The sequence below is a fragment of the Haemaphysalis longicornis genome, unplaced genomic scaffold, assembly GCF_048455015.1.
Source record: "Haemaphysalis longicornis isolate Haplotype H1 unplaced genomic scaffold, Haemaphysalis longicornis Haplotype H1 scaffold_7, whole genome shotgun sequence".
In the NCBI taxonomy this organism is placed as follows: domain Eukaryota; kingdom Metazoa; phylum Arthropoda; class Arachnida; order Ixodida; family Ixodidae; genus Haemaphysalis; species Haemaphysalis longicornis.
In genome coordinates, this window is record NW_027526422.1 from 109,367,522 (window position 1) to 109,386,746 (window position 19,225).

At 45.4% G+C, this 19,225-nt stretch overlaps 1 long non-coding RNA gene across 1 annotated transcript; it reads right to left on the reverse strand.

Moving 5' to 3' along the window:
* Positions 1 to 3,174: 3,174 nt before the first annotated feature.
* On the reverse strand, positions 3,175 to 15,709 carry LOC144145300 (uncharacterized). The gene is made up of 3 exons (XR_013317468.1): positions 15,653 to 15,709; positions 6,836 to 6,907; positions 3,175 to 3,323 (listed from the first exon to the last, which is right to left on the reverse strand). It is a non-coding gene; the product is annotated as an uncharacterized LOC144145300 (long non-coding RNA).
* Between the last annotated feature and the right edge of the window lie 3,516 nt (positions 15,710 to 19,225).

Below are 19,225 nucleotides of genomic sequence, written 5' to 3' on the forward strand. Positions count from 1 at the left end.
GCAAAACACCAACTCTCCTTCGATCACTGACCACCTGCCGGGGGAACGTAGGGACGTGCCCATTTCCACGCCCAGAATTCAGTGCGTACCAGCGAAACATCAGGACGGTGGGCCATAGCATTTCATCATGGTCCGAAGTCTTCATGGAAGACAAGAATGGCAGTGCCGAATGCGGACATAAATCCCGGCATTTAAACAAAAAAATCATGAAAGCCTAGAGTACATATGGAGAGTGCTTCGTGCACAGTAATATCCCCTGAATTCTAACCGGTACTTGACCAATTAGTGTGCTTTAGTAAGGTTTAAAACTATTATCACAGCCAGGTAGTGTTGCCGGGATTCAACATTAGGCGCTGACATGTTATTTTCTACGAAAATGGCTGAGTAGGTAACGAAAATAATCCCGGATAGCCCCGTCAAATACTGCTCGCCTGCTAATCTGGTGCATTGGTTTCGGCTTCCCCACAAACCAAAAGATAATTTTAAGAGCATAAATGTTGAGAAGCTCGCAATGTTCGTTGATGTCTACCACGCCAGACGAAGGTACTCCGCTGGGCCATCGGATGATGCCACAATCACTGTCCAGGCGATGGTACCCCATGGGCCGACAGATGTCTGCACCACCATGACGGCCATCCAGCGCACAATGTCAGATATGTGGCCGGGGCAACCTATATATGCAACAATACCAGATATGCCTGGATGAAATTCGTATGCATGCATTACGCGCGAGTACTGTTGCTGAGGGCTACCTCTGTGGTAGGAGGCCTACAACGTGCCGGAGTTTGCTCCCCTAGTAACGCACATTTCACGTGCGCGAAACTGGCTTTAAATTCTTTTGTTTTGTGTTTAAATGCTGCGCATGTGGGTAAACAGACATAAAGGCTTTATTAGAGCGCAGCTTAATATGGCTGTGCTGTAATATCTGAATCAGCAAACATTTACGGTGGAAAACAACAAAATAAATACACAATCTCAGAGCGTTCTTCTAAGCCCATACGAATTAAAAGTTTGCATGAGAGAACTCTGCCACTGGCGTTTTCTTTTTGCGAAGATTGGCAGCTCTACAGTTTTAAATACCCTTACCAAAACCAAATGACTCATGAATACGCAAGTGTGGAAGTACTAACGGACTGCACCGGGCCGGAGAAGTACCGCTTGGGCGGGGTTTCCGATGCGTATACCGACCAATGCCAGGACGTAGTGTTGAAGCATGAACGCGCATGCCACGTATACTGGTGACACCGCCATGCCGTGCGGCTTCTACAATGAGAACCAAGTAACTGAATGCTGTGTGCACTTAGTCATAATTAACGTGCTAATATCCCATGCGTGATAATTTTACATATTAGAAAAGTATCCCGGCTTGCTCTTTGAAACCAAAGTAAATAACGCTGAAAATGTAATCGTCTACCTTTATTCCGTAAAGCCAACTTTACAGCAGTGTTGTAAATGTATTTCAGGTTTTAAATGTTCTTGGAACAGTGAAATGTTTATAAATAGAATGCAAGCACCGCCAGAAGATGAGTGTGTGTCAGTGAGATCGCCGACCGTACATGCTCACCGCTAGGACATATATATGAAACGGTTCAGAAGCAAGAGTACATACTATTCGCGAAAATTGTTTCAAACGAGACCCCCGTGAACGTGAACCGTGGCGCATGTATTTTTAGAACCTGCTCCTAGAAGGCACCGCCTTCTAGGCATATTTAAAAAAGCTTCGCTAGCTTATCAAGCCTCGCTTATATATAGCGCGTACTCCTAGTGGCGAATTTTTTAGTTCGCCGCAACACCAAGCTGTAATGAAAACAAAAAATAACCAACAGCTCCCCTAAAGACAACTAGGGCGGGCAAAAAGCTTGTGAAGATTCAGCATACACCAAACCATAACTAAAAACCTAAAAATAACGCTAAATCAAACTAAACCTATCCCCAATCAATCAAAACCCATTGCAAATCAATCCCAGCGCAACTCCTGACTCGTTATAAACGAAGCCCCACCTAATCTACTTGATGTGCTTGGTTGGATCTTAAACGAAAACTACATTACCCACACGCCCCGTAAAGAATCGCCCCTCATCAGTTAAATAATCACCATTTCAACGTATCAAATACAGATTCAATTCCGCTGGTGTGTTTACTGTCACCTTATGTTTCTGAAAACTTTTAAATCAGCCGCTCATCTACCCTGGCATGCATGCGTGCCAACAGCGCCGGGGGTAAGCAGGAACATGAGTCTTCACCGCGCCCACTTAAAGTTAACCTTTCTTCTCCCGGCGTGCAGTGTGGCTTGCATCGGCGTCGTCGATGGCTACAACGCAGATCAAGAAGAACCTTCAAAGCTTGGCAGATGAAGTCCGTGTCCGGATAACAAAATCTTCTGGATGTCCACTTCATAATGCAGATTACCCGGGTTCGATTGAGACCACTAGACGCGTTTTCTTCGCGAGGCGCTCAGTGCTTTTCACAATACAAGCCAGAGAATATAGGCTTCGCTTGAAAACACATTCCCTGTGGTTGGCATCCGCTCTTTGCAATACTACTGAAAGCCAAAACCAACGGTAAATTTAAAAAGATGGCAACGACCCAGTAAAGTTGGCCTTACCTCGCTTTGTTTCTTTGTTGCATGCTATAAACCATCACAAAAAAATAAAGCCAGATATTGGATAAAAACACCAGTTGTAAACATGTACTTCTCAGCAGACAAGACACCGTTGGCTGTACAGCAAAACGAAAGAATGTCATGGACCACGTGGTGTTTCCGTCCAAAGAAAACATGTGGCAGCCTTTGGTTTCCCCTTAGGTTTTGATGACTCGCTCGACATGGGATGTACGGCTGAGAACTCGAATTTTGAGGTTCGGTCGCAAGCATCCAAGAATATGTTATGCCGAACAGAAATTCTGGAAACAAGAATCTCATATTTCTGTTTCACTTTCCCTAATAAAATTTCTAGAACTTAGCCCGCCAATGCACGCAGCAGAATTGTTTAACATGATACTAATGTGACTTGTCTCCCACTGCTCATGCAAACTTTCTGATTTTCGAACTGAACAGAAGTGTATTCGGAAGAGCGATTTCCAAAAAGCCTTGATCATTTTTTATTTCTCCACCAAAAATTCAAGGAAAAACTAAAGAGTTTGATTAAAGGTGCCCATCTGCCATGCAAGGTTTATTGATGAAAATCTTTACTTTCGGAAGGCCAACTCATGTTGTGTCCCGTTACTGTACAATTACTAGTAATAAACTCATCCCGGGCACACAAATTACGGTAGCAACTTCCCACAGTGCACTCAATACTTCCATTACGAAGTAGCTGATACGCCTGAAAAAGAAAGCAGAAGGAATAATCTGTAGTCTGTCATTCAGTCAGCTGGAATATAATTGTTAGTGCTACATGGCAGTCTTTGTTATTTTAAGTTTTCTGTCACAAAAACAATAAAGCCAATTCTAAAAAGCACCGAAGTAGCCCCAAAAGTAAAAAAACACTTATCTAAAACGTCATGTTTGCTAAAGCTCTGCGCTTAGTAGCGTATGGTCGAGCTGGATTCATCTATTCATCAGTCACATCTCGGCAGGTCCTACTCCTTCCAAAGACTCAAATGTCATCCCCCTCGAACACTTACACATGCAAGCACATCCCATCCCAAAGTTTGAAGTAATCAAAATTTTGAGCATAACTATCCAACCTGATAGTTCCAGTACCAACTTGATACGTCAACTCGAACAACACGCCACACAAAAATTAGGTTTAAATTGACGAGTTACCAATAGACACAGGGTCCTGAAAGAGACCGAACTCTTGCTACTCCTTACAACTTTCAACCGCAGCAGATTGAGACAATCCCTCCCATAATACAAATTAATCGAAAACAAAATTGAGCAGAGTCAATCTCGTAGTCAGGAAGGCGTAGTCAGAAAACCAGCGCTACGACTTCGTTGAGGACGTCCACTACCAAACTCAAAGCCCCCCGCGTGCAGAACCCCACGAGAACTCATAAAGCTCGCATTTTAAATCCAATCACCACACTCTTATAAACGCTATCTTGTGCTTATATTCTTTAGATGCTACAAATCTTCCCACTAGACGCCCTAGAACACACAGTGAAGCTTACGACATCCATGCTATCCATGGCGACATCCATGACGCTTATGACATCCACCTTACGACATATATGCTAACATAATTATCGAGCCTATACCGAGAAATATGCACCCAAAATATCACACTGAAAGGCGTTTACAACGAATGCAAGCATTACATCTAGAGCACCGCGACAAACCTGACATCCAGTGTGTCGCCGCAGGTTATATTGCTGGCGTGATGCCATCCCAGTGGTGTCGAACAATAGTTAGAGCCAAGTCCACTGGAAATTATTGGTCATCCACACCTGCACCCCGGCCACGGCGGAAGACGCGGCTATAGCATTAGCGCTACCGTAAATGCTGACCGCATCCATAATCATCAACAATTTTAAATTATGAAACCGCAGTTCAAAATTTCGCTTCCAGATTTATTTGGCCTCGGGCCCTCAAAATTCTCAAAGAAGCACACCCAACGACCCCCGTAGAAATCATATGCGGTCTTGCGCGCGCTGGCTGGGGGAGACTGAATTTTCCCGCTGTATGGCTCGAGAACTTAACACCCGAGTCAAGGCCAGCTTGTTTCTTTCTTTGCTACAGGCCGAATGATCCCTTACCGCAAAACTACCACAAACTATCACCTTTTTTGTCGTGTCTAATCCCAGCAGATACCCAGCTTTTTAACACTATCCCAAACAATATCGGTGTAGAAGTGATACCTAGCACTATGCACCTAGCACTAGCACTACGCAACGCCACGGGGAGGGCTTCAATAAAAAGGATTCTGACGAAACGCCACGTCAATAACTCTAGAAGACACTACACCGGCGCAACACCTTACCGTCCTCACCCAGCCAAAGTTGCCAGCGTCATGTATTATACCAGCTACAAAGAAAGAGCCCCAACTATGACCACAGCATCTATTGGCACAGCTAAAACAATCGCACTAGCTCTAGACACCAGCAGAAACAAAGGAATTGTCACTATCTTAACAGGCTCGCTCTGCCAGTGCTTAGTTTACCCACTGGAAAAATTTCCCTGCCTTCTTTTCCTCTACCTACGCCCCGCAAAAACACGCAATACTCTCAATAGTATGGACACTCAACGATGCGGCCATCAACAGAAAAAAGTTGCTCCTGATCGGGCTCAAGATACAATACACCGAGCCACTTTCGGAGACTGGCACACACCAACAGAATAAGTCCAGTACTTCCTGCATCCACTTGGACCCTACACAGACATCCTGGCACATTACTTGCATAAATGCTGCACCTACCACCAGTCACCATAGCGCATCACCATATAAAAATCTCGGACTCTAAAAAAGTACAAGCGAGCACGTATCCCTTAACAACTCTGCTTTTCTGAACCAACACCCATTTTCCTGTCCCACAAACTCCCACATACCATCATTTAGAAAATGGTGTCGACGCAGCGAAAAAATCAAAGCCCCTTACATCTAACGAGATAGATGGTTGAATCGCGAAGATTTCTCTATACGAAATTATCTCAGCGTTTATAATTTTTCATATGAATTTGGCCCTTTAAGAGTTCAAGATATTTACTTGTTTATTCATACGTTCTATGGAAGGTGAGTCAAAGTGAAAATCGAAAATCCAAAATTGAAACTGCTTCGACCTTGTTCAGAAGGCACAATGGGTTAGGCGCAACTGTCTCAGGTTCAATCCCGATCACTGGAATAGCTTAATCTTTTGAGGCGCTTGATGTGCCTCTACGTAAACCCATCTTTATAGTGTGCCTTCCCATTGTATATAATTGGCTTTGCTACAGCGCGCTTTCCTGTATGGTCGCCTTAAATTAATTAACAAAAGCTTCGCCTTAAACCAACGCCCAGAAATGTACACCCTACCCACTCTATCGAGCCTTGAAGCGCTTATATGTGTAGACCGGATCTGAACGTACAATCCCCTTAGTGACTAAGAGGGAGGGCTGCCTGTAGAAGGCAACTCCCTTCTTTCGGCGGGCTCATAACAACACTTTGATTGTAGGGTTTAACGCGCCGACGCAACGCAGGCGATGAGTCGCGCCATAGGGGAGGGCTCCGGAACAATTTCGACCACGTGGGGATCTTTAACGTGCGCCGCAATCACGAACACACGGGCGTTTTTTCTTTTCCCCTCCATCGGAACAGCGACCGCCCCTGCCGGGGATTGAGTCCGCATTCTTGTGCTCAGCACCACAACGCCATAGCCACTAGCCACATAACCATAGCCACATAGCACTGCGGTGGGTTCTTAAGAGTCCTTTTCACGTATGGATACAGGTTTATTCCGTCGATCCGAACACCTATCATGTCACTGTTAGCAAACATACATGGGAATATCTTCACATCGGTACTCTAAACTCTTCCTTCGCTTCAGTGCCATGAGGATCAATATCAGGGAAGTGCAATTCAACTAGCATTTTTTATGTTTGCGCTGCAGATTTTCTTAGCTATGGGAAAAATTTGGCCTGGTTTGCAGCGAAAGATAACATATTTGTTGCAAAATGAGCTAACACAACATTCCGGATTACTTGAGAGGCATTCACTAATCGATAGCATTTTAAAAGTAATATTAGGTTTCGACAGTAGAAGCGCCTGTTTGTCCATAAACTAAACATACCCGGAGACCGTACCCGTCATTGACAACTCTACATTAATCGTTCCATGACGGATTCAGTCATCGGTATATTTTTAAAAGCAAAATTATGTTTCCACGGTAAAACAGGGGTTTGTTTCAAAAATAAACATACCCGGCGACAATATCCACGATTTCCCACTCTAAAAGTCATATCTCCACACTTATAAAAGCATCTTTGTTGCATCTGCAAAGTATGGAAGACATTTTTAGCAATGATGTTAACTCTAACTCCCTAAATAGGCCTCTAATTTGCTACAAAAATATGCTTGTCGGCTACAAAGCGTCTTTTGCCACCGGTCCGGTCATATTTTGTACGCCTAATTTACAAAATTACTTCAGGCTTTAATACACGATTCTTCCCTTATGAACGCGCAAGCAATCACATGTGGGCTTACTCTACATGCTGAAGACATGCTACCATACATGCCAGAGCACGCCAGTTTTAAATATATAAAAACAGCTTTCGCGTGGGCTTCATAAAAGACATGCGCCAAGTTTACGTGTGGTGCTGTTGCTACATTTTGTGTAGTCCCTTGACTTAAGTTTGAACAAGTCCTTCCTCGCACTTAAGGGAAAAGTATACACGAAAAACGCGACACAAAAGTAGACTACTCTACTCTATGGTGGCTTTATTGTGCATATTTGCAGTTTTACGTGTGTCACTCTTTCCCTGTTTACCGGAGTCAACAGCCACGATCTGTTTATTAGAGAATGGGTCTTCCTACTTAACATTACGCGCCGTTTTTGGTTGCCTCAATAACTGCAGTTGGCGGTCAAAGGATGCTCTAATATTTTTCCTGTAATTTTTCTTCATAACTTCGACTTTCGACATAGTTAAGCGATCATGTAGAGTTTTGACCAGTGCATGCTGGTATAGCAAAGGTTATATAGGGCGCCAGTTCATAAGTGGATCCCTGGAGCTGTGCCAGGGTGTTTCCATAAGCAAGGCTAGCAAACAGTAGTAAAGGCAGTATGACTGAAGCAACAGTATATAACGCAAATATTTTGTTTGGAATTGCGGTTATTCGGCGAAATATGCCAATATCTCCAAAGAACATTAGGAGTTCTTTGGGTAAATACCTGAGAAAGCACTTTAAATTGACTACAATGTCTTCTTAAAAATGATATATTTTATTTTATGTTACAGAAGTAATATTTGGCAGGAAGAATAGGAGAACAGTGCAAAATAATGATTCATGCGTACTTTCGGCACACTGAGTGCCGCCTGGTACTGGAAGGCAAGATATATTTCACCTGTAGGCGCTAACCCATTTAAATGGACTCTGAAACACTTCCAATAAACCCTTTCACTAATTCCTCCTGCGTGGAAGCATTCTCAAAGCTATAGTTATCAACAGCACGAAGCGGCACTGCATGAATTGCTGAATGCAGTACAGCTACCCATTTCTGCTTTCCTCTTTGGATTTCTTTCTATAGTGGCTATCAAAAGCGTTTATTGCTGCAACTGAAACAACGCCGCCCAATACGTGCTAGAACGCTGTAATGATGTAGTTCGAGCACTCAAAGAACGCCAGCAGTCGGGAAAGAGAGCAAACTTTTTGAGCAGGTATACACGTTATCTGACGTTATCTGTAATTTTTGCCTGTGACACCCTATTTGTAACTTTGGGGCACCCAATCTAAGTATTGAATGTTATGGTTGACTACGTTCTGAAAGCATATAAAAGTTAGAAAAAAGTTCAAAAAAGTTTTGCAGAGTCCGTCTAGAGCAGTAGCTAGAGCACCTGACACGCTGTGTAATACTGCACGCCTAGCCGACTAAGAAACGCAAACGCATGAAACCAGAGCTTTTCGTGGGGATAGAATGTGAAAATACGCAGAAAAGAGGAGCTCAATAATATGAAGAATTCAGTAGTATTAGTGGGACAATAAAGGGATTTGTAAACATTGCGTGGTTACTGCACGAATTGTAGTCCGGAGTCCATAGGCCATCTTTCGACCACTCTGACAGCGTTTACGTGAATTTATTTAGTTGAAGAATCAATTCGAAAATGCGGTCCTCCTCTCTGCGCCATCGCCCCTTTTCTGTTGCATTTTCGTGTGGCGTCAGGAGGAGATCAGTTGGCAATTGGCTGCGCTACTCCACGGCTCGCCGACCTTCCGAGAGAGTCAGTCGGCCCAGCGGTTAGTCCGTCGGCCGCTGACGGGTTGTCGCAATTCGCTCGTTCAGTTGAAACTAAGCCACAACACGTTCGTGAATGGAAGAATGGGCCTTTCCTTACTTTGCTGTTTTGTACACTGTATCAAGCTCCGATTCCAGGTCGCTCCACACAAGTGCACATGCGACACTTCGCTAACTGGTACACTCGTAGGAAAATCTAAGGCCAGTTCAAGGCAAGAGAAGAGTCAGCGAAGCCAATATAGGTACTACGGAAATAAAATCAACTGAAACGTTTACCATACAGCGCAAAACTAGGAAGCAGGAAGCACTTTTTTTGCGCTGGGTGAACAGGCACAGCGGTGAACAGGGCGACGACACATCGGGGAACGCTTGTCCGTCTAAGAAATGCAATTGCTGGACGTAAGTTATAGTGGAAGTTTGGGGGACGCATACTACCAGCGCTATAAAACATATATTTACCTAAGGTACATGAAATGCTAAAACTAAACAGGAGTGTAAACTGGTTGTACAATAAATACCTTACATATCCACTCTCGGCAGCGCTGGCTGTGGTCGAGTGTTTTGAAGCGCTTGGTGTATTGTTTTGGAAGTGGCAAGTTCGAATCCCCGAGGGTACGCGCATTTATAGTAAGTTGGTTTTTAAAGCAAAGCTTTTTGCCTCTACCCCCAATGGTTCTTTAGCGACCATTGTGTCAAGAGGAAACTCCCGTGAACAAATAAAAGAATTTAGTGGCACCGCCCGGAGTCGAAGCTGGAACTAACAGAGTACCAAAGCGAGAGCCCGTTGTCGTGCCGATTTAGCTATGAGCCCATGCGGCGATGGGAAAGACAGGTGGTGCACTCACCAAGCACATCCACAGTTTTGACCCCTGCATTCTTGCCTAATGCCACGTGTTAGCATCACGCGACCTCTCGCATCGCTGTGCACCCCACCCACGGCATGTCTAGTGGCCCTGTGCGCGCGTTGCGTGTGTGCTAGGAGTTACAAAAAAAATTGGGTCCATCTCTCTGCGAGGGAGACTCCAGTAAATGCGTCGCATAGGGGGTGGGTGTATTGCGTTAACGTTTAGTGTTTGGGGAGTTGGTGGTAGTGGATGTGTTGTATCAGCAGCTTCTTGACGTAGTTTGAATGAGTCAAGGATATAAGGTGCGTTCGTAGCCTCCCATTCTGTGTCGTCTTTGTGGCGCAGTGGGTAGAGCACCATGTACATTGCGTTCCGCCCGCGGGGTCGAGGGATCGAAACCAGGCGCCGGATAGTATTTTTTATATAGTGTAGGGGGAGGGGTGCGGACAACGACGGTGCGGACTACGACGGACGTCAACGTGGGTGACATCGTGAGTTACTGAAAGCTCCGAGCAACACGTGACATCTCCCTTCTAGTACGCCAATGTGCTAAAGCCTGTGGCCTCCAGTGTCCACTCAAGAAATCATAGATTCTTGTTGTCCGCCCTCACGTGAAATGACACATCAAGGACCACATTCAAATCCATCACTCCAAGCCCCAGCATCATGATCCTGGGCCTACATCTCCAGGCCAACACCAAGAGTGACGTACCCTTGCAGCGCCTCAAACACAGCATCAATGAAATCATGCACATGATCTGGACAGTTGCCACCAAGAAGCAAGGCCTTAAGGAATACGATACCTCTCGATTAAGTCGAGCATTTGTCTTCTAGAGAATCACTCAAACCAACCCCCTGTTTGCTTCTCGGCAAGGAGGACGTAACGATGCTTTATATAATGATTAGAAAGGCGGTTGAGCAGGTTGTTTGTCTTCCTATGAGTGCGTCCACAGAGAGGCTCCTGAGCGCGTCGCCCCCCAACACGGTGCAAGAACCTATAGAGGGCCATCTTCCTAAACACAAGTTCCGAATGAGCAGAACTGCATCCCATCACCGCATCCTTCACCAGATTGGTTGTGAAGCACAGAATGTCCCTCCGCTTGATGTACTCCCTGAATCTTTGCGACAAGAACTAAAGACGCTCCCTTTGATTAGAAATATGAACCCCTCATACGGCGAGGGTGGCCGACAAGCACGCGCTCAAGCGCTCAACACCATTCTTTGTGGGGATCATGCAGCTGTCTACACAGACACCTCCCAACACCGACGGCAGCAGTACGGCATCATCATGGGTACCTCCAGAACAAACCCCCCTGCGTGTGCCTCTCTAAGAGGCAGAAGAGGCAGCCATCGCCTTTGCTGTCACTCAACCAGGGATTCGGAAGGTGCTCAACCATACCCAACATGCCTTCCGAAATTACCAGTAGGGTTGGGTGCCGCTACCTGCCCTCTGTGTGCTGAAAAACAACTCCCCTTTCAGCTCATCTCGACACCGGCTCACGCTTCCATGGAGGGAAACGAATACGCCCACCAACAACCTACGCTTTTACCCCCCTTGCTATGGAGCTGCGCAAGGGCAGTCGCCCGTTTGTCTCGTTCAGGGGCATAACCCATCATTATCGCCTTCAGGGACAGACCCTACCCTTGCCTTACCCTGCCATTTCCAGAGAGCAACAAACTACCATACGCCTCATACAATCCGGCTCTTTCCCACACCCTACACGTCTACACTTAATGTACCCGAATAGCTATGATACTGAATGCAAATATTTCTCTGAGGTGGGGGCACTCCTCCACATAATCGTGGTGTGCGAATGTAACCCTGAGTACAGTCCTCTCTTTCCGTCAACTACCCAACAAAAGCAATGGGAGATTCTGCTCTACAGCCCCCCTCTACCTACCCAGTTTCAGCTGGTGTACAGAAAACAGGCGACGCGGACTGCATCTGGGCTCCAGTGAAGAAGGAACCACTCCCCTGGACCGCACTGTGGGCTGCTCACAAATCTGAATATGAGCATTTCCTTCTTATTCTGCTTTTATTCCTCCTTCTTCTCTCCGTCCTTCGTCTCCGCTGCCGATCTCGTCACCTTCGCCCACGGCGGCAAGAACGGAGAAGTGAGATAGTCTAACACCGGGTTTCAGCTTCCTTTATTTTATAAAAAAATGTTTCCATTCATGTGCTACAAAAATACACTCAAGCAACCACCGTTCATAGATGATGCCTTGATTTAACCTTACCAATAATGTCTCTTTGAAGTAATAAAGGGTGTGTTTAGAGCATTTTCGTTCTCTCTGGTTTTATTATTTGTAGAGGGATGTGAGTGAATTTAAGCGACGTCGCATGGGTAACCGTTGCGGGTGGCGTTGGTTGCTTTGCTTAACCAACCACACTCCCAGGGAGGATTGGCGCGATTTTTTTGGTTTTGTATTTTTGCCATGCAGCGTAAAATATGTTAGCAAGTCGACTGACACACGCCACAGCCTCCCAAAAGTCATGATTCTGCGCGGCTCGTGGGCACAAATTCATTTTACGTGCCTTCACGTTCAGGTTGCCGGGGCTGCGTTATTCTACATCATTTTGCGTGATTTTTAGCTTCGTAAGATTTCCAGAGTGGGTACGTGAGCCTTCCAACAATTTCCGGTAACTCGCCAAATTATGTTTGCCACACAGAATAGAACACAACCACTACGCCAGCAAGTTTGTTACACACCAGGAAAAGTTTGGAGAGTCTAATGGTGGCGCGTTGGGCCCCTTTCGTGGACGCCTGGGTTTGGCGATACTCTAATGGTGGCGGGTTGGGCCCCTTCCGTGGACGCCTGGGTTGGAATATCACCGGATCGCCGATACGTTGTTTTGTTTACCCATGAACGCGGTCAATGTTTTCTTAACCAGCGGAGGACAACTAAAAGATAGCAGGGTTTTATTTGACATAATCACACCCTTCATTCCACCTAATTACTAAAGAAAAAGGCTTGTAAACCGCGCGAAGAAAAAAATCTAGTGATTTTATTCCTTTTATGTTGTTGTAGTAGCACACACCACGCGCCGTAATCTCACAAAACTTACTCGGGGCACGTATGTTTCCTTAAGGGCTTTGAAGGGTAAAGGCTCGTCACTCCTGAAGCCTCCTCAGCCGCTCTTTTATTTTGTGTGTCTCTCGCTTTCTTTAAACGTTGGCCACCAATTCGTACGACATGCTCCTTTACTGCGACTTTTTGTTTGAGCACGTTTCTTAGCTTTCGTTTCTCCCCATTTTTCTTCGAAAAACCTCAACGAGAAGGTAGTTTAGGAGCACACACCGCAATTTCAAAAGTATAAAACTTCTGTGCGGGTGGGGTGCCTCCCTTTCAATCACGTGTCTTCAATTTGACAGGTAACGTGGCGCACGCTATTGCAACATTTGTTCCACCGCTGCCGACCTCCCCGGACATCAGGGTGGTAATAAAGTCGGCTCCTACTCTGGAGACTTATTCAAATCTGAAGTAACAACAGCTTGATGTGGGCTAGTTGGTACATACTGCTAAAAATTAATCGGCGCTAAAACAGGGACGAGAGGAACACGTAACTCACCGTGTTCGGCACCGTGTTGTGAGTTACGTGTTCCTCTCGTCCCTGTTTTAGCGCCGATTAATTTTTAGCAGTTATTCAAATCCCTTACGAAGTCAAGTGGGTTTTCAGCGCCGGGTATCTTGTATTCCGAACAACCAAACGGCACTTTTTTCTTGCAATGAGGCACTAAGGCCATCCACGTTATTATAACCCAAAACGGAGGCTCTCCCCAGTAGGCCCTAGTAACGTGTCCTTTGTGTGTGCTTGGCACACCGGTTTATAAGCCCTCAGTATGTGTGAATTTCATGAGAACTACCAGATTAATGACGCAGAGACGTGGAGTGGAAAGCACATTGACGTGGGATATACCGCGAAATGCAGCGCCAATAATGTACGGTCAACCACGTTGTTAGGGTTACAAGGCCGAAGAGCAGGAGATGTGCATTGGAGCCAGGAGAACCCAACGCCAGGAGCATAGTGCTACTAAGATGGGGCAGGTTGCCTTAATATTATGCACACAAAACAAGGTAACGACACACACATCAGTCATAACTATCGACAAGAAAGTGATATTGCTTTCCCATTCAAGGCACGCAGGCAGATTTAGGTTTTTCTAGGTATCTTTTCCTCTAAGTGACAATAACACAAGAAACGGTAGTTTATCGGCAACAAGGACCTTGTAAAAATGTAAAAAAAACGGGTGTGGGGGAGAAAGACAGTCTGACATGTATCCAAACCTTACGTCGTCTAATTTTCAGGCTCCACGCTGTCTCGGCGCACGGACGAGCCTTGCCTCGAAGGGGAGAGCGGTCTGGAAATTCTTGCCGCAGGTTTCTATGCCCAATCAAACGCCGCGCATTAGTTCTCACTATTCATACTTGTGGTCGCCTGCTGAGGGAACCGTACTAGCATCCACCCTTAGCTGCCTGCATGGGTCTGCCTAAATACGGTATGAGTTAACACTCATTTAGCGGCAAAAACTAGTCTCTGTATCGGGAACATACAAGGTTCAAGCTTTAAAAAAATGCCATATATTTTTTATTTCACAGGCAAGCGAGACCTAATGGTCGTACAACACAGAAGAGCAAGCGTTTAGCACGAACGCGACGTCAAAGGCCAGCGCCAGTACATTTTTTTTTCATGTATTTGCCCCATATTATCTTGTCCTCTAGTTTGTTCCCAGGTCCAGGAAGCATGTTTTAAGTCTCTAAGTGTTACCCCTGTAATTGCCCGTCCCCGGGCCAGTTTAGCTTATAAAAGTTTGCTTTCTGGTTGTTCCGCAACGCGCCAAGCTTCGGCTTCACATTGCACTGGTTTTATGCATAGGTATATATATATATATGTGTATATACATATATATATATATATATGTATATATATATATATATATATATATATATATATATATATATATATATATATATATATATATATATATATATATATATATTTTATAGAGTGGTAGAGGTAGCCCACTTAGTATTATTTCGAAGGGAGTGCTTGCAGAGTGCTCCTCAGCCTATACCTATTCTACACTGGATTTCTCTCTCGTGTAAGGGGTCTGCAGAACCATCTCTCTGAGGTAGTTATGTGCATTTACTTCTTCTAGCGTGTTGTTTTGTAAGTTAAAGGGGGCGCTTTCGGGATGCATATTCCTCACTACTTTACATTTATTGATATTTATTTTTAGCCCCAAAACCGTGTTTTCGCATTGTAGTTACTCAAGTATTTTTTGCAGATCTTCGGCAGTGATTATTCAAGAAGGCAACGAGTGTTAAATATCTGCTTCGATGCGTCCGTGGTTAGGCACCTGCAAAATTTGTAACAAATAATCTGCTTGTTGTTCTTACGCATAGGGAAATCTTGGGACAACCGTCTATCACTCGGTTCTACGCGAAAAATGTTCTAACTTTTAGAACTCGCTTTTTTATTCCAGAAGACCCGTTTGCGATTAGAATACTTCAAATAGCCTTTTCTGGAATGCTTGATTTAGTTTTTCATACAATTCTGCGTGGCAATGTGGCTACAAAAACTTAACGCCATTCAATTCTCCAGCAAGAAAAATTGTACCGGCCGTTGAACTAGTAATAAGTTAAGCGTGAGCAAGATGGTTGCGTAGGGGAGGCACAGACAAAGGAGTCGTATGAGAAATTGCAGTTAACAAGGTCTTGTTTCCCACCTCGTAAAGTTGCGTAAAGTTGCGTAAGTTCGGATCTACCCACCAGAGCGTCAACTCGAAGCCTAAAATTCCAGAGAAAGTTTACGGGTTTCAGAGATTACGACCATTGTGATTTTGAAGTTAACTTTTCGTGTATTATTGTAGGGGTAATGACAACACTAGTGTAATGTTATTACAAAGTACCGTAGTACAGGGTAAAAAGGCGCTACTAACCCAACTTCCATAAAATCCGTACTTGAAAAAATCCCTGCAGTTATCAGGTGCTCGCTCTGGACCGGGAAAGGAAAAGAAAAATTGTAACGAGTAACCTTTTTTTGTTTTGAGCATATATAATAACATAAAATAAATCCTATTCAATGAAACACGTGTTCGGCATGGCTCTGGAAATTCAACTGTGTGGCTTTATAGCCAGCTGTTTTGTTTCAGTTCCAGTCGTTTCAAACTTGATGTAATAATTTTGCCATAGATTGAATGTAGTCACAATAACCCTTTAAAGATAAAAGTGTGGTTCCTTAGTGTACCATTGAACTGCATTGTTTCTATTAAAGAAGACCGTTTTCATAAAGCAGATGGCCTCTGTTCTCGGTATTTCTGCAAACACAAGCGACAGTTATAGTAGGCTTCAAGTACTCCCTTTTTAACCCATCTATTGCTTTTTTGTCAAGCTTACCAGTTGTTCATAACCTACCCTTCCAACCACCTTATTCCTATTCTTAAAAGAAAACATAAGACAGACGTTCTTCCCGTGCAATACACTCAAGGCGTCCTTAACCTTCTTGCGTTGTACAGTGGTACGAGTGATAAAAGGCCTTCCTCGCGAGAAAGTGGTTTCACTGATAACTTTGCTGGTGTAAAAGGCAGCATCAAGTAGGGTTTCCCAAAAAAGGGCAGTGCCATAATTCCCCCCAACAAAACTTAAAGTTACGCAAGCTGCAACAAATGCTAAATACGCCCTCTATGCTTTCTATAAGCTAAACTTCTGCGACCGATGCCCACATCTTTCCAAGATCATGGACGCGATAGCCTAGTTTGACTTTCTGTTGGTCAGGGGGTCAAATTATTATTGCTCCTTCATCTTACTGTAGTTGGGCTGGTGCTACAGCTTTATTCATCGTCTCTTCCTTTCGGAGCGGGTTAAGAAGATATAAATTTATAGCTGCCCTGTACTGTTCTGATGTGGAGTAATTTCTCGGTTTTTAAAGCCCGCGAGTAGGGCCTCGAGCAGCGTTACTCGTTGTGATAAGCAACAAATCTCTGCGCCCACACTGTCAGCGAGACCCCTCAAAGGCGATGTTTGCAAGGTCTCCCTAGAACTCCACACTCTAATTGTTAACTTGAATTTTTTTGCGTCCAAACAAAAAAGGCACAGTATAGCACTTAACTGTTTCAAGTTACAGTGCTTGTAACGGTATCCAAAATATTTATGGTGACTTTTACCCCGTAATTTTAAAATTGCAGCCCTCTAGGCTGTATCTGCAGAAAAATCAAGTACAGTCATGGACAATTCAAATACGAACCGCGGAGCGCATGGCCGAAGATATCGGTTGCGTCACCTGGCAGCAGACATGCCCTTTCTGGACATGCGCAGTTGAGATGACATGCCGTTTCTGGACATGCACGGACATGCGCAGTTCAGATGACGAGAGCGAGGCTGCGTGTCCCACTGCGATGTGTTGCCCTCTGCTTGCTCGCATCCTTCCCTTCTCGCCATGCCGCAAGAGCGCTGAAAGAGTTGTTAGCGGTGCTGCGCAAGATAGTATCTGCTGTCATTGTGTGCTCGGCTTAAATGAGCGCCTGCTCGCCGTGTGCAAGGTAAATACACAGAACAGGGAGGATTTTAGAGAAGCAAAGGTCTAGCTTTGCCTGTAGTGCCAGAAAAATCGTAGCGGCGGCGTCGTGAATTACCGTGGGAGCCCGCTTGGTGCCGCTGAAACAAGGCTTTGTAAACATGGCGGATGCTTTTTGCACAGGCCGCTTGAGCTCCTTAATAACATGGCTGCTCTCGCACGGCAGCCGTCGGCTCGCTGCTCCTGCTGGTTGCTGGCTGGCACGCTGGCCGCGTGTTTACTTGCGCCGCGCTAGTGAAGTGATGTTACGCCAGGTGACCAGATGGCCTCGACTGGCACAGACCACAGTGAGCAGCAAGTGAGAACAAATCGTTTATTGACATCCGCAAGTTTACAGGGGCCAGGACATCATTTCATTTCGATCGCTGCAATTGTACGTCGCTTTCGAGACATTTTTTTTTTTGCCATAACAACTCGTTCACTTGCGCTAAGATTTCGAATGAAGGGCACACAACCAGCACTCAGTCGACGATGAAAGGCGGCGGTATACAGCGAGCGTCATCAGTTCGCACGTGCGATGTGCCCACCTTCCGCATCCAACACATTGGAGAGCGGCGACGTTGTCATACACAACCTTTTCGCAGCGGCTGCAAGTAGGACGTGACGACGTGCGCTTGGGGCCGGGATTGATCGCAATGTCTCCAGCGAGCAAGAGGCACAACGTGACTGTCGGGCGGCCAGGAAGGGGTGCGCACATGTGGCGGCATACCTTGGGGCGATGCTTCAGCGAGGTGGTGGGAACCAACTCCGTGCACAGCGCGCGAGACAGACTTGTAGTGGCGAACACGCTCGGACGGGCGCATCCGTCGTGAGGAGCAACACGTACGTTTGGCGAGGTCTGGACCGAGGTGAGTCCGTAAAACGAAGAGTGATGCCAATAGCAAGATGAGTCGCAGCCTAGATGCGCCATCACAACAAGTCGATGCGGCGGTACAGCGGCCCCGCTAACACGGGCTCCAACAGGCTCACGCGGGTCGCTGAGCCTTCCCGGTGGCACGTATCACACTTACTGCATGTTCACAACGCCGAAATACTCAAGAAAACTAGATTTCACAAGACCACAGATATAGTGCCTAGAATATACTTCTAGGCACTATACCACAGAGAATAAGTTAACCGCAATCCAGCTTGGCTTAGCTTGGCTTTGTGGTTGCGAATTGGCGGCTTTGTGGTTGCGAATTCACAAGCGAGGTGGTGTACCAGTCGGCTGTTAGTAAAAAGTTGCGTACATTTTGCTCAACAGATGTTTGAAGCGGAACTTGTTAATAATATTTTTAAACAACACATTGTAAGCGAACTTTGTTGGCTCTCTGAGTCACGGAATTAATGTTTTGTATTCTCTACCAAAAGTAACTTCTCGGTTGCGCCGTCTGGTGGACTTGATTTTGAAAACTGCCGCTGTAGGTTGGTGTCGATTTTTACGCCGCCTATAGGGAAACCAAGGAACGTCCAAGCTTGAGAGAGGTAAATATAAATGGTAGCGAAGCTTCGGGCGAAAAGCGGTTCATAACCTATTCCCAGCGACATCAGCATGGGGGCTCATGGGAGGGGCGATTGAAGCGCGACTAGGTGAGGAGGGAACAAACACTAGTAACAAAAAACCAAGTTTTGTTTAACAATAAAACAACATTTGTATTTTACGAACGACATTTATTTCTGAATCACATTTATTTAGTCACAGTGTGTAAATAATTTATGAATATGCTGTTCATTCTCAAAAACCTTTTTCTTTGTAGCGCCCTCTGAAGAATGGCACATGTCATTGCTCTGTGATGCAGTCCTTGTAGTGTTCGGAAAAGCCCTCCTAAGGTTCGTCTGCTAGGAAACGCTCCTCGCGTGTTTTGGTGGTGCGCATTTGCATTCGTTTTTCCTTGTTAATTTGGTGTGCACTTAATTTTTGCTGTGCGTGGAGTTGCGAGGTGCGTTGTATCGTCGGTGA